This window comes from Simochromis diagramma, unplaced genomic scaffold (genome assembly GCF_900408965.1).
Source record: "Simochromis diagramma unplaced genomic scaffold, fSimDia1.1 OVJJ01000545.1, whole genome shotgun sequence".
NCBI lineage: Eukaryota > Metazoa > Chordata > Actinopteri > Cichliformes > Cichlidae > Simochromis > Simochromis diagramma.
In genome coordinates, this window is record NW_024387371.1 from 42,449 (window position 1) to 56,845 (window position 14,397).

Sequence of the window (14,397 nt, forward strand, 5' to 3'; positions counted from 1 at the left end):
CTTTAGAGGGGTCTGAGGGAGAGGTTTGCATAAGCTTGCAAAAGGTTTTATCTGGCTCCAAGTCCATTATCAGTCCTTCCTTTCTTTTTGCCTCTTTTTTGGCCATGCTTATCCCGTGGCTATTAGCTAAATGTTTCTATACAAGCTAACACTTCACCGTGTCAGAATTCGGCAGGGAAAAAAAGAAACTCAGTTCGGCCTGATGTTATAAAGATGTCCTGTACGTGTGCAAAACACAAGTGCAATGAGTCACTTCTAATAAAGGAATTATCTGAGTCCGTTTAGATCATTTAAAACGTTAGGTACTCATCAGAAATTCACGAGCTTACGGAGAAGCGTCCACACAGGTCGCCATCTTGGCCACGCTCCTTTCGTTAACTGATATTTCTCCACCAACTATTCAAATATAATGATGTCACACGTTAACTTTGTAGTTTTGCGTTCTGACTCTTCGGTGACGTCATCGATTGAAGCTGCTCAAGTTCTGCTGGTGAAAAAATGTCACTTTGAAACTTTTACAGGTGAAGCATTTTTTTTTTTTTTACAGTTTTGAAGGTATTATAGTGACAAAAGGGGCCACGAGATGGCGCCATTTTCACGTAGTTGATACCGTTGGCTGTTTGGTTTCTGTTCACACCCCTCCACGAGTGTTTTGCATAAAGTATTCAGGCTCATGATTTCTGCTTCCTCTCTGGCTGAATTATATTACATTAAATTAAATTAAATTAAGGAAACTAGAGCGAGTCTTTCATTAATTAGTTATTTACCTAAAGTGCATTTTTGGTGCTTTACATGTTTGCTGAACTGCTTCATGGGCTAAAAACCTTCTGATTCGTTAGACGCTGACTCTGTTCTTCAAATAAAATCTAAACTTTTTCATTTGGCTTCCTGGATTGCCAAGTTTGAAAATAAAAGCATTCAACAGAGTGTCAAAATGTGTTGTGTAAGTGTAGAAACACTGAACAAAAATATAAATGCAACACTTTGGTTTTTGTTCCCATTTTTTCATGAGCTGAACTCAAAGATATGAAACATTTTCTACATGCACAAAATACCCATTACTCTCAAATCAGTCTAAATCTCTGTCAGTGAGCACTTCTCCTTTGCATCCCACCTCACAAGTGTGGCATATTAAGGTGCTGATTAGACAGCATGACTATTGCACAGGTGTGCCTTAGACTGCCCACAATAAATGGGCCTGCAGGAGGGTGTGCCCATATAGCTTTTTTTAGGCTGCACTTGGCCAGGCCACATGGGCAAAGGCCCAGCCATCAGGCTGTCTGCAGCTGCAGTCACAACTGACAACATACAAAAAGGACGACGACCTGATGAATTTTCTTTAAAAATATCATTTTTAAAAATGGCTGCCAATATTTATTTCAGACAGTTTGACAATAATTACAGTTTACAGCATTCAAAAATCATGTTCACCACTCAGCTGTTTTAGGGAATACACCAAATACCACGTGTTATTATAATGTGGTCAACGTATTTTCACTTTATTTGTCACAAAGTTCATCTGCTTTTCATGTTGGTGCATTTCCACATCTCATTGTTCAAGCAGCAGGCTTATCTTGAAAACATGCATTTTCCCCCCCAAGGCTGGTAAGGTGTTAGAATATTCAACCGTTGCTTTGGTTTCAGACGTCAGTGATTGTGGCTAAATGCACTTTTTTTTTCTTTATTTTCTCAAAAACAGATTCACTAACTGTCAATTTGTTTTCCGTTTTACGATTAAAAAATATTACAATACCATTGGGCTGGAGAGGCATCTGGGTGACAGTGATCACAACTTTGTACAGTTTGTTAAAAATCTACTCTACTATGTAACAGTATCTGTGTGAGGTGACCTGCACCCCTAGTGTCTGCTCAGTAGCTGAGTATCTGTTGCGCAGAACTGCTTTGCTGCTGAGGGGTGGCTGGCTGGCTCTGGCTGGGCCGGCCTGGATCTGGGCCTCCTGCCTCTCCCCATGTGCACCCTCCACCACTGGAGTGACCTGGCTGCCCTCAGCTGCAGGTACAGGCCTCCATGCCAGAGTCGGGGCCTCTAGCTGGTGGCCCATGGGGTTGACCAGAGTGGCGAAGTTGATGAAATGGGCGACGGACTGGGGTGTCCCGCTTCCAGCAGAACCTACAGTCTCTGGGATGAGTTCTGCAGACCGGTTGTGCAGCATAGCGGAGCCACTGACTGTGTCAAAGGTGACCGTGAGGATGGAGTTGTCCAGTGTGAGGGGCCGGTCGCTGGCTGTCAGGTGGCCCACGGCGACAGGCTGCAGGCTGGTAAACTGGGCAGGGGCGTGGCTGGTGATGGGCGTGACTGTGATGTTGGCCAGTCCCACTGAGCTATTGGGGGAGGAGGCTGATGGAGCACTGGGTTCGGTCAGAACCACCACCTGAAACGGCAACAATGAAATCCATTGCAACTCGATGATGAAAGCAGCTCATCTGGTGCCAAAGCACAACACGGTTGTTATAATCTAAGTTTGTAAGGAACAGTAGCTGGCTGAGGCCGTGAGTCAAGCTCAGCCAGCGATCCTGGCAGACCAGCTGACTGAACTGAACTGAATTTTATTGCATTCACATAGCACCAAATGACAACGGTCACTTCAAGGTGATTTATATTGTAAAGACTTTACAATAATGCAGAGAAAACCCCAACAATTAGACACCAGCCAGTGATCAAGCACTCTGTGACAGCGGGAAGGAAAAACTCCCTTTTAACAGGAAGGAAAGTGTTGTTACTGATGCTGCCGCTCTCCCGCCATCTTGGCTTTCCATACTGCACGTTAGAAAAGTTCCAGAACAGAGGCCAAATATAAATTACTGCAGCTGGAAAAACAGTCTTATATTGACTCAAGTGGCCCAGACAGAAATAATGTAGTAAACACATCTGAAAAATAAATACAATTAGAAAATATGTCTTATTTCACATTTTTAAATCAAACTATTTAAGCATCATGCCACTTTGTATAGTTATATTATTAAAATTGTTAAAGGTCTAATGTGTTTGAGCACATCTGTAATCGCAAAGCCTTAGCTGTCAATTGTGGCTTCAAGCGTTGCACTGCATTTGTGTAATTTCATAACACTGTCTTAACAGTAGGAAAACAATTTGATATTATAAATGTAATCATTTTGTGGTTTGACTGTGTGTATTTTACACCTGCTTTACTCAACAGATCCACATTTTATCCTACAATTCCCAATGAAGTCATAACTACTAGGTCAACAATTACCAAAGTCAGCAATTTATTAGGTTATGTAACATTATAGCCCATTCAAAAAAACTTTATTAGACAACTGCCACAGTTATTAAATGATGACTTCATATCAAATAATCAACAAAACAAGTGCAAATCCAGATTTATTCAGCCTTTCATCGGCAATGTCGAGCCAGCCGCTGTGGGTGACTTAAGGGCTCTTCAGGGAGAAAAACTTCAGTCTGTGTTTTCCTTTTTAATCAGGCCGCCTGCCTTTATCCACTTATCGTGGTGTTCAGGGGGGAAAGAAGTTGGACACGTTATTGTAGCAACAAAGCAGAATCTTCTGGGGGAAATGTGCACATGTACAGTGGGGCAAAAAAGTATTTAGTCAGCTACCGATTGTGCAAGTTCCCCCACTTAAAATGATGACAGAGGTCAGTAATTTGCACCAGAGGTACACTTCAACTGTGAGAGACAGAATGTGAAAAAAAATATCCATGAATCCACATGGTAGGATTTGTAAAGAATTTATTCGTAAATTAGGGTGGAAAATAAGTATTTGGTCACCTCAAACAAGGAAAATCTCTGGCTCTCACAGACCTGTAACGTCTTCTGTAAGAAGCTTTTCTGTCCCCCACTCGTTACCTGTATGAATGGCACCTGTTTGAACTCATCATCTGTATAAAAGACACCTGTCCACAGCCTCAAACAGTCAGACTCCAAACTCCGCCATGGCCAAGACCAAAGAGCTTTTGAAGGACACCAGGAAAAGTATTGTAGACCTGCACCAGACTGGGAAGAGTGAATCTACAATAGGCAAGCAGCTTGGTGTGAAAAAATCAACTGTGGGAGCAATCATCAGAAAATGGAAGACATACAAGACCACTGATAATCTCCCTCGATCTGGGGCTCCACGCAAGATCTCATCCCGTGGGGTCAAAATCAGTGGCGGCTCCTGAAAAAAATCTCAGGGGGGGGGCAATTTTTATGATATCGACTAAAATGACCCATTTAATGAGTACATCAAACAACACAATTTTAATTTGTTGCTAGGTGATTAACTCATACAGTGATACCTCATGCCCACTAGATGGCAACACACAACAGAAAGCTTGGCTTGACCTAGTGTGGTCTGTGCATCTTGGCTTTACACAAACCAGAATGATGAAGTTTAATTCTGATATACAAATTTAATTACTTCAAAATTAAATGTGCACATGGTTGGACTGTGCACCAGAGCATAATTCAAAACAAGTAAGCAGGAGCTTTTGATAGAGGCTACTGAAAACATTGATGAAAGTTATTGGTAATAAGCAATTTGTATAGACTCCCATATTCTGCCTTGTATAGATTTGTGAAAATGAAAATAGAGTGGTAGACATTTTGCCTGAAAACAGCATTTGAAAATAATTCTAGAGAGGTTAACACAGCTATTTGTATGGTTTTGTAAATATGAACAACCATCTTCAGGCCATTTGTATATTTGGAAAAAATGAACAACCATATTCTGGCCATTTGTATAGATTTGTAAAAATGAACAACCATATTCTGGCCATTTGTATAGATTTGTAAAAATGAACATGAACAGATTTTTTTTTTTTTTTTTTTTTGAATGAATGAAAAATAACTATTGAAAACAACAACTGTAAACTGATTGGGGGGGTGGGCTAAAGAGAGAAAGAGAGAGGGATGGAGAAAGAGAGTAAATATGGTTAAGGGTTCTTATTTGTACAAGAACTTTGCTCGCCTGTCTTTCTGAGTGGCAAATTTCTCGATGACCCTGGTGTTGAAATCAGGAAGTTCTTGTGTGAGTTTTTTCTCTATGGACAGCATAGCCAGAGCGTTGAGCCGATCCTGAGCCATATTGTTTCTCAGGAAAGTTTTTATCCTCTTTAAAGTAGAGAAACACCTCTCCGATTCTGATTTTGTCATTGGTGTGGTGATGAGGATGTTAAGAAGACTTACAGTTTCGGTGAATGTGTCTTGAAGGTTGTTTTCCATCAGAACCTGATAGAGCGCCAGCGCACCACTACAACTCTGAAACTCCTCGTTGTCGTAGATCAGGGACAGTTCTGTTTTAAGTCTGGCTTTGTCCAATGAGGGATAGGCTTCCACTGTGGTTTGTAGTGCTGCATCTGGAAAATTTTTGCTGTGTTGTTGGAACAAGTCTCCTTGCAACAGAGTGGCGCTGACAAGGTGCTTGGTGAAAGAAAACCTCTCCTTGGCATGGCTCATAATGGTGTCGCACACCTATCCAATAATATATAATTGGTAAGAGTTAGATTCAGTGGTAAGACTTTGGCACATGTCTCATGTTAATCATTATTCTGAAAAAAAAAATCTGTCTATAACAAAACAAAACAGTCATGACCACTATATCAAATGACATCTGACAGCATCGTCATTAGATTTTATCTGATGATCCGATTTAAATCAGACCAAGCAGCTAGTGCTTACCTCCAGTGCCAAATGGTGTTGCCTGTCTTCCCCCAATGTTCTCCATCTCTTTGTGGGTGGGTCTTGAACAGGTCCCCTGTACTCCTCATCCACAACCAGATTAGGAAGTGCCTCCCTGATCCAATACATAAGTTTCATTAATGGCTTCTGAAAACTGAATAGGGATATATTAACCAAACACAAACCAAACAAAGGTTGTGTTCTAATTACCGGGAATTACCGGATTTAATTAATAACCGGACCTGGTTTAATGGCTGGGGGAAAACCAGTGCAAGTAAATAAAGGCCCTGGCCATAATTTCAGGAAATAGCCTATGGTATAGGCTACATCAAATCATTACTGGGAATATACTTCATCAAATATACTTAATCAAATATTTTTCATAAAATTACTTCAAAGGCTGATATAAATCAAAATTATCTGAATTCCATTAAACATTTAAGTCACAGAACACAGAATATATGCAGAGAATTTGATAGAATCTATGCATAGATAATTAACATTTATTCTAGGTTACATATTTATGCTTTTATGCCTACCTGATAGCCTGCATGCGGCTGATGAATGTCTGGGTGATCCCTGCGATGGTGACAGAATCGATGTTTCTCTTCTGTAGGTGGTTATACAGCATGTCTACATGTGGCATTATCTTGTGAAACAAGGCCAGGAAAAAACAGAAAGCTTCGTCTTCCAGCATTCTCACGAAACCACCGGCATCTCTCTTTGTAGGGGCATCAAATCCTTCACTGTTACGGATGGTCTGAAAACACCTCACCAGATCGTCTTTATGTTCATACACTGTATTCACAGCACGACTGTTGAAGTTCCAACGGGTTGCCGATGCACTTGGAAGTCGGTGCGCCACCACCTCGTCAAGCACTGCAGTCCTCTTGCTCGATTTAGTAAAAAAAGAAGCGAATCCTGCTATGTCGGAAAAAAAGTGACTGATTTGAGGGATGTGGGAGGTTGCTTGTTGCATTACCAGGTTTAACTGATGGGCATAACAATGTACGTAGTGAGCGTTAGCATAAATGTCCTGTATCTTACGCTGCACTCCTCCAGTGGTACCCCTCATTACAGCGGCCCCATCGTAGGCCTGGGCGATCAACTTTCTCTCTTGTCCCTGGGGGAGGATGAAGCGCAGCCTCTCCGATAAGGCACTGGCTATTGCATCTGCACAAGCATTGGGTAGCTTGATGAATTCAAAAAAACGCTCTTGAATACGGTTTTGTTGGTCAATGTATCTTAGCACCATGACTAACTGACAGTGTGTAGAAATGTCAGTGGTTTCATCAGCTTGAATGGCTAAAAACTTCGCTGCCTTTACTTCTTCCACGATCCTTTCTCTCAGAACTGCCAACATGCAATCCAGGATCTCGTTCTGGACTGTTTTCGAGGTGCCTTTAAATACAGTAGCATTTTCAAGGTGTTGCCTCAAGTCGTGATCAATTGATGCCATCAAGTCGACTAAACCTCTAAAAATCCCTGGATTGTCTGAGGAATCACTTTCATCATGTCCCCGCATTGCTAGCTCAAAAGCACCACAAAACTTAATACAATCGATGATTTTAGATAAAATATGACGGTTTTTATCTACCTCTTCGTTGTGCCTTCTTAAAGCAATCCGATGTCCATCATCTAGCTGCGCCGCTATGCTAGTTTTCCCTAGCACAGCTAGCTTTACACTGTTGTCCATATGAACTCGTGAGCTTTCATGTTTCTTGATTCGTTCGGAGAGGTGCTTTAAGTCGGTTTGTCCAGATTGTGTCCACGTCAAATCACACTTGTCACTTTTGAACAGTATGCACGGGAAACAAAAAAGTGCATTAGCTGTTCCACAGCCTGTCAGCCACGACTTGCGCTGGAACCAACTCCGACAAAAAGTCCTGTTGTATGCTTTTGACTTCTCCTTCGTTGCCTGGGTTAGTTGAATTTCGGGCTTGTCAGGTCCCAACTCTTTAACTTGCAGTTTTTCTGCCATTGTCCTTCTGGCAAAAGGGTAGGTTAGAAGCGATCTAACCGAATTTGGGGGAGGCTGTGCCTCAACCGTTAACAATACCGCTGCCATCGTCTCTCTCTGACCTTATAGCTCACTTAGGCTACTGACTGAGGTAAAATTCTAGAACAGCAAATCTTCGCGCGTTTTCTGCAGGGGCGCAATTTTAAGCGCCCCCAAACCATTTAATTCAGCGACGCTGATAGGTCAAATATTTATTATTTTCCCCTGGCAACCATTTAATGATAGGCTATTTCGCTGCATATCAAGGGCGCTTTGACAAGCGCCCCAGAAGAAGAAAAACACCGTTTGTTGGTTGAACTTTAATGAGTCAGCTGGTGAAAATGTTAAAATACGCCTGGCTGTATATGGGCACACACATAGTAAAACTATCATTGATGAATTTTTTAAAAATATATATTTTTACTCCTCCACATTTGGGGGGGCGGAGCCCGAGCGCCCCCTATGGGCCAGCCGCCACTGGTCAAAATGATCATGAGAACGGTGAGCAAAGATCCCAGAACCACACGGGGGGACCTGGTGAATGACCTGCAGAGAGCTGGGACCAGAGTAACAAAGGTCACCATCAGTAACACACTACAACGGCAGGGAATCAAATCCCGCAGTGCCAGACGTGTTCCGCTGCTGAAGCCAGTGCATGTCCAGGCCCATCTGAAGTTTGCCAGAGAGCACATGGATGATACAGCAGAGGATTGGGAGAATGTCATGTGGTCAGATGAAACCAAAGTAGAACTTTTTGGTATAAACTCAACTCGTCGTGTTTGGAGGAAGAAGAATACTGAGTTGCATCCCAAGAACACCATACCTACTGTGAAGCATGGGGGTGGAAACATCATGCTATGGGGCTGTTTTTCTGCCAAGGGGACAGGACGACTGATCCGTGTTAAGGACAGAATGAATGGGGCCATGTATCGTGAGATTTTGAGCCAAAACCTCCTTCCATCAGTGAGAACTTTGAAGATGAAACGAGGCTGGGTCTTCCAACATGACAATGATCCAAAACACACCGCCCGGGCAACAAAGGAGTGGCTCCGTAAGAAGCATTTGAAAGTCCTGGAGTGGCCTAGCCAGTCTCCAGACCTCAACCCCATAGAAAATCTGTGGCGGGAGTTGAAAGTCTGTGTTGCTCGGCGACAGCCCCAAAACATCACTGCTCTCGAGAAGATCTGCATGGAGGAATGGGCCAAAATACCAGCTACTGTGTGTGCAAACCTGGTAAAGACCTATAGTAAACGTTTGACCTCTGTTATTGCCAACAAAGGTTATGTTACAAAGTATTGAGTTGTATTTTTGTTATTGACCAAATGCTTATTTTCCACCCTGATTTACGAATAAATTCCTTACAAATCCTACCATGTGGATTATTGGATTTTTTTTTTCACATTCTGTCTCTCACAGTTGAAGTGTACCTCTGGTGCAAATTACTGACCTCTGTCATCATTTTAGGTGGGGGAACTTGCACAATCGGTGGCTGACTAAATACTTTTTTGCCCCACTGTACCTGCTGGATGCTCTGTACAGCAGAGCTCATCTCAGTCTCATCACCGACAATGCCTTGGTTCAGCAAAATCAACGTATTCATCGGACTCAGAGAGCTCCGGCTCAGCTGAGCTTCTCTGCTTCTTCTTGGGGTGTCGGGAAGGTCGACTGGGCCGCTCCTGACACATCCCGTCTTTTTCCATGGTCAGAGAGGGCTGCAGAAGGAAGTGAAACATCTTTAGTGTACAGAAAAATGCAGATTTTAAGGCAGCTGACACCACAGACATATTTAATCCAATATGGTTTCTTGTTGTTTGTCAGTGTTTCCATAGCTACACCTCCTAAAACCACCTTGCTTGTCAATAAGGTCAAAGGTCAAGGTCAAATCTATTTATACAGCACATTTCAAACAGCCGATGCTGCACAAAGTGCTTAACAATATAAAAATGGCATTAAAAAGCAAGAATGTAATACAATAATAACAATATAAAACAATAATAGGACAATAACTAAAACTATTTAAAATAAGACCAGAATGCTTGGGTCATAGTGTGTTAAAAGCCAGGGCATAAAAGTAGTGATTTAAATTGCTCAAGTGTTTGTGCAGATCTAATATTTAGGGGGAGACTATTCCAGAGTCTGGGACCTGTCACAGAGAAGGCTCTATCACCACGAGATTGGAGACAAGTCCGTGGGATGGACAGCATTCATTTTGAGCTAGTCCTCATGGTTTTTCCTGGAGCATAAACAGAGAGGAGCTCAGGCAGGTAAGAAGGCGCTCGGGCATTAAGCGACTTAAAAACAAAAAGTAAAAGTTTAAATTGGATCCTGTAGGAGACAGGAAGCCAGTGTAAAGAAGCTAAAACTAGGGTTATACGCTCGCCGTTTGATACCAGTTAGCAGGCGAGCAGCTGCATTTTGGACCATCTGAAGACAATGGATGGAGGCCTGGTCTAGACCAAATACAATGAATCGTTTTTGGTCTGTGGTGTCAGAAATCCAGAATTTTATTCTAACCTGCACAATGCTGATAGATGAATCATTCATTGACAAATTTTCCTGAAGATCATCAAACTCGTCGATTCTCACAGACACCACCTGTAGGCATATAAGAGAAGGACAGCATTTCAGGTCGAGTCTGCCTTTAGGGTGCTGTAATATGGGTTGTTTCCTCTCAGGTCTGACCCCACTCACCTCGGGATGTTTGCGTCGCAGGTGTCGGTTCATAGAAGCGCGAGTGGACACCTTTGTCCCGCAGAGGTGACACGACTGGGCCTCTACCTTTTCATGGGTCAGGTGGACGTGCTTCTGCAGCATGTACTCTGTCAGATATTTCTTATTGCATGTGGGACATGTCCACGTCTTACCCACTGCAGCAGCCGAGAAGGAGAGGAGGTCAGCTCAACAGCATCACTTAGTATGAAGCCCCAAATTAAACTCTATCATATTCAATGTTGTGTGTAATGCACTCCAAAGCATCTTTGCTTTGTGTTGTTGGATTTGTGTTCATACATATGAAAGATCACATGTGTGTTCTGACTTTGATAGGGATATATGTTGGTGTGTAGAACAGCAGAACTGGTAATTATGTGAATGTGTTTCAGGTCAATTTATGGAGCAAAAGTAATGTACTGAATAGTGTAACAAATGATTTACTCCATCACAATTTTGCTCAATAACGTATTAATCTCAGTGGCTAAATCTCCAAGTCCTTCCCTGTCTTATTAAACTTTTGTTTAAGAAAGAAGACACATTTTCCTAAAAATTGTTTGTAACTTTGCTTCATAGTTCATGCTTCATACTATTCTGACTGGCTGCATCACCACCTGGTACGGCAGCTGTAATGCTCTGGACCACAAAGCTCTGCAGAGGGTGGTGAGGACAGCACAGCCATGCAGGATCTCTACAGACAGCGCTGCATGAGGAAGACTATGCGCATCCTCTCCGATCCCAGCCACAGACTTTTCTCACTCCTGCCATCCGGCAGGCGGTTCAGGAGCATTCAGACCCACGCTAGCAGACACAGAGACAGTTTCTACCCACAAGCCACCAGGCTTTTGAGCTGCTGACGTTCTGCACGCACCATTACACACTCACTACAACTACAGGACTCTAGACACTGTCACTTAAATGCTTATTGCACAAGTTTTGCACAACATGTAAATACCAACTTGCCCTAACTTTTAAATATTTAGAGAATTTTTTCTTTCTTTTTCTCTTTTATCATTATTATTATTACTGCTATTTTCTGCTATTCCCTTCTTAATATAACAGCACACTTTCTACATGTTCATGTAAAGGTGAGGAGCACGAGCCAAAGAATTTCATTATGGGTAAATGTGGCTACACTCTTTCTCTGGACATGAACTCAATAGAACGCGAAACTACTGCTTAGTTAGCTAACATTACGCTAGTATTTGTCTCAGTCCAAAAATAGCAGGCGTTTACATGAAAGGATACAACATGCTTCTTAAATCATCAGGTCCTGGCAGCAGCTGCATGTCACGGGCTTTTTGACAAGTTTACTTTTGGACCAAACTGCATGGCCATCGGGCATACCGGGCATACAGATGGTGATTTTTCGTTTTTATGGGCCGATGGGTTTTTTTTGTTGTTGTTTTTTTCCATAACGGTATAAACACTGCACATGTGTCCAGGCTAACTGGGAACATTCCCGCGTCAATCAAGTCAAACTTCTGTTATTGCGCAGCTAGCCGCTCTCAATGGTGGAGAGAAAAGTTGATTCTGAAAGCAGAGCCTTTCAGCGCCAGTGGGTGACTGAATATATGTTTACATACATTGCTGGTAAACCCCTGTGTCTTAGTAGTGGAGCTAATGTGGCTGTAATTAAGGAATTTAATTTAAGACGGCACTACGAGACAAAACATCAGGATAAGCTGAAAACCTATATGCAGAGCAGAAACTACAGAAAGTAGAAGAGCTAAAGAAGAATCTGACATTTCAGCAGACTTTTTTCACCACAGCAAAATCATAAAGTGAAGCTGTTGTGAAAACAAGTTTTATTGTAGCAGAGGAGCAAAATCAGCCTGGTACCACTCTGAAGAGCTGCATGATGAAGCTGTGCAACGTCTTGTGTCCAGACAAAACGCAGATTTTGGCAAATGTGAGCCTGAGCAGAAATACGATTGATCGGGTTTGTGAGATGGCCACTGATTTAAGAACACAGTTGTGTGAAAGCAGCAAAAACTTTATTGCATACTCTCTTGCTGTGGATGAAAGTACAGACATGATGGACATTGCACAGCTGGCCATCTTCATCCGTGGAGAGGAAATATTGAACATTAAATCGATGCACGGGACAACGACAGGAAAAGACATTTTTTAAAACGTATGTCAAAGTGAAAACGACATGAAACTGCCCTGGGACAAACCTGTGGACTTACAACAGATGGAGCGCCGGTGTTGTGTGGTGGAAAAAAGCGGACTAGTCAGCACGTTAGTGCAGGATAAACAGGTTAGTTTGCTGTGATGGTTTAAAGTAAAGAACAGTGTGTGAATGCTGCTACACATCATGTGTAGCAGAGATTCAGATGACTTAGCTGATGATGGTTGTATAGTGTCTAATATAAAGACAGCATAAACTGTGTACTGTCAGTGTGGAGGATGAAATCAGGACAACTCATGAAACATCTGCTCACATCTGGTTAGATTCAGGTGTGTCCATCCACAGAGAGCAGCAGGTCACCTGATCACACTACGAAAATCTACTGGAGCTATTAATATAGCACAAGGTTCAGTGAGCTCTGAACTAAAGTAGAAACATCCTGCAAACAGCTTTTTCTTTCTTTCTCCGAGTACATTTCAGTACTTTTACTTGAGTAAAGAAGTTGAATCAGTACTTCAAATTCTACTACAGCACTTTAGTACAGAACATGTGTATTTTTGCCTTTGCTGGTATGGGGAGTGCTTTATGGGGAGTCCTTTAACAGTAGTATGTGTACTGAAGTTACAACCTGTGTCTGAGACCTCCTTCAGTTCCACCTGCAGCTCTCAGTCTGCTGTGGAAAAAGGAAATCCAGGTGAGTTTCTCCTGATCACCTGAGGCCGTTATTACTGTGTGAACGTTACCCACACACATTGTTGGGACGGTTACTTTTAAAATGTATTCCACTACAGATTACATGCCCCAGAATGTATTTTGTAATGTATTCCGTTACGTTACTCGATGACAGTAATGAATTCTGAATACTTTGGATTACCTATAATACTAGCATGCCTTTTACAACTACATGAATGTACTATTGCTGTGTGAATTATGACTTTTACTGAAGGTTACTCGCCATACCAATACTGACTACATTTTAAAATCTTAATATAAATGAGTAACAGTAGGGTGGACATTAGATAAGGCTGCACTTTTTGCAGCGATCTCGTATAGAAAACTATTCCACACGTATATAAAACAGGTCCACGGCTCCGAACCGTAGTAAAGGGACCTCTGGCTAATACGGCGGGTTCGTGTCGGGCTTGTAGCTGAAAACTAGCTTTACTTTGTTGTCTGGGTCAACTTTGCTAGCAAGAGACAGAGAGAGGCGTTGAAAGGCTGCTCCAACGGAACTTATTGTTTGGGAGCAAAACACGAACACAGTGTACAGTCCAGTCTTAATAGCTTACTTACAACTGGGCTCGTCAGGCACTCTTTTTGGCTGCAGTGGTTATTATATTTGCATGCTTCCAGCTCCCGTTTCTGCTCGGGTACAGCTCGTACTTTTCCTTTTTTCTCCCTCCCTCGCTCACAGACACATAACGGGTATGGCAGTCCATTCTCCCTGCAAGCACGGACTACACTGCCCATGAGGCTACATTCTTTAGTGCGATGCCTGTAACACTCTGCCTATTGCCTTCATGTGAAATCATTTTTGTGAATAATTTTAAAAAATATTTCTTCACGTCATTATACGGGGTGTAGTAGAGGTGACATGGGCCACGAGATTAGACACAGGCCTCTTAATGCGCGTTTTGTTTGGGGCGTGGAAACCAAAAATAGAGAGGGCACAGCTGACATATGAAACAGGAAGACTGCTGTGTAATCACTTTGGTCGTGTCCAAATTCATGGGCTGCATCCTTCTGAGGACCCGGTCTTTGCAATATGTGGGCTGGGTGCTCAGAAGATCGGATAGGCCAGAAGTAAACGGCTGGGGAAACTGGACGGTCTAGCCTTCTGCTGTCTCGGTGGAGTTTAATAAACTTAGCTGTCTGCTCCTAAAATATAACAGGAC

General features: G+C 42.5%; 1 pseudogene; it reads right to left on the reverse strand.

Annotated features, from left to right (window-relative positions):
• Positions 1-1,373: 1,373 nt before the first annotated feature.
• On the reverse strand, positions 1,374-11,713 carry LOC120718870 (annotated as a pseudogene).
• Positions 11,714-14,397: the final 2,684 nt, after the last annotated feature.